The following is a 1,987-nucleotide window of genomic DNA, read 5'->3' as shown; positions in this document are numbered from 1 at the left end:
TAGGAAGATTATAAACTCTGATGAAGTCAATTTCCTATCAGCTAGGAAGAAGACCCAGTTTAAAATGAAAAATCAATTGGGCCCCTTTATTTGTAATAATAGGGAAGCTGGACCAGAGGCAGATAAAAGTTTGCAACAGATGAATTTCAAGAACAGTTTTATGTAGCAATATGACCCTCATGGAGGCATAAATAAAATAAGGCTCAAAGTCAAATTGGGTCTATTCATACATCATCCCAAGCCAAACATTGAGAGATTTGCCAACCAGTCAGAATGGTTGGAAAAAAGTTTGATAGACATGGACAATACTATATTAGATGTGGAGAATACATTGATAGATGTGGAAAAGAAGATTGATACTAGTTCCTTTCTACAAGTTTCAGCCCTAGAAGAACATATGAATATTACTCCCATCCTATAGACTCTAGAAAATGAAGACAAAAATGCAAAAAGAACCAGGGAAGAAGGTTCTAGTTCAGCCATGGAAACCATAGATGACCAATTTGAGATCAGTTACAGGAAGAGGCCCAGGCTTAATCCTGTAACTGAACAAGAAGACACCATTGACACAGTGGAAATAACTGACACTGAAACAATGGTTGGAACGAGCAAAGGCCCAACATCTTTAGGTGAAAGTCAACAGCCTTCTACTTCAAACAATCAACTTATTGAGAAACATCTCAATATTGAAGTCTCTTCATCCACCAAGCATGTCGATAAAGAGAAAAATATTAAAGAAAAATACAAGGAAATGAAGTTGAGGAATGATACATTGAAGGCAGAGACTTATGCCCAGTACTTCAAGCAAACACCTGCCAATCAAAATATGTTAATGTCAACCTTTGACATTAAGATTGGCAAGATGCAAATGACATTCATGCAACCTACAGTCCAGCAACGAAGATCATCAGCAGACTATAAGAAAACAGATTTTGAAGTTTTGGCTAGGGATGTTCACCCTATTTACCAAATTGAATTCCGCAAGCAGGCAAGAGAGATGATTTATTCCTCCATGACAAATAAAGCTATGAACATGCACAAACTTCAAAGCTTACTAGATAATATCACTACACAGTACAAGTTGGAGAAGTCCTCCTCACAGGCCAAGGACAACATAATCAAGTCACTAGAAGACTTGGTGATTGAGCTTAGGTATAATTTGAGTGATGTTAAAGCTGTAGAGAAACTAATAAAGAAAAATAATGAGGATATTGCTGCTTTGAAGAAGAAACTAAAACTACCTCATTCAGAGCATCCAGAGACAAAAGAGGTTTTAGAAAGTCAAACTCAGTAGGAGGAGATGATGGATCTCATTCTCCAACTAAATGATCAGTTGAAAGACATGGAGAAGGAATTGGATAGTTTGATAGAGTTAAAACAGGACAGCCTTAAGACTTCCACTGCCACTTCCATTCCAACAGTCACTATAGTAGTACCATCCACCTTGGCATCTTCATTGGCTCCTATAGCTCCACTGGCTACATCGCTTCCAACTACAACCACATCTACATCAGCAACAGGTTCGACAACAACAACAGATCAACCAAGTGATGATGTAAGCAAATTGGTCAAATCAATGGAGGACATGTCCATTCAGATCACAGAGATAAATAAACTTAAAGAAAAGATAACAAGTTTAGAGAACAAGAATAACCTTGCACATATTATGCACAAGGATGAAGTTCAGAAGTCAACTAGGTTGATTGAAAGAATGAAGAGCTTGGAAAAAAAATTGACATTAAAGGAGCCACTTGGCTAAGCTAAAGAACAGTTATGGGCCAATATGATTGACTCTGTCAATGATATTTGGCCATCCATTCAAGTCATATTTGAACAAAATGATTTAGTCAAAGAGGCTACAAAATAAATTTAGAGAGTTGAAGCTTAACTGGGAGACATGCCAGAAGAAGACACTAGGATAATCAATTTCCTTAACTCTAAAAACAAATATGAGTTGTAGGAGCTGGACATACCTGACACGACTGGA

The sequence above is a fragment of the Pinus tabuliformis genome, chromosome 4_1, assembly GCF_031772625.1.
Source record: "Pinus tabuliformis cultivar Carrire ecotype Pingquan chromosome 4_1, CPIR1, whole genome shotgun sequence".
Lineage (NCBI taxonomy): Eukaryota > Viridiplantae > Streptophyta > Pinopsida > Pinales > Pinaceae > Pinus > Pinus tabuliformis.
The sequence above is the reverse complement of the archived record's forward strand: the minus strand, read 5'-3'. Positions refer to the sequence as shown.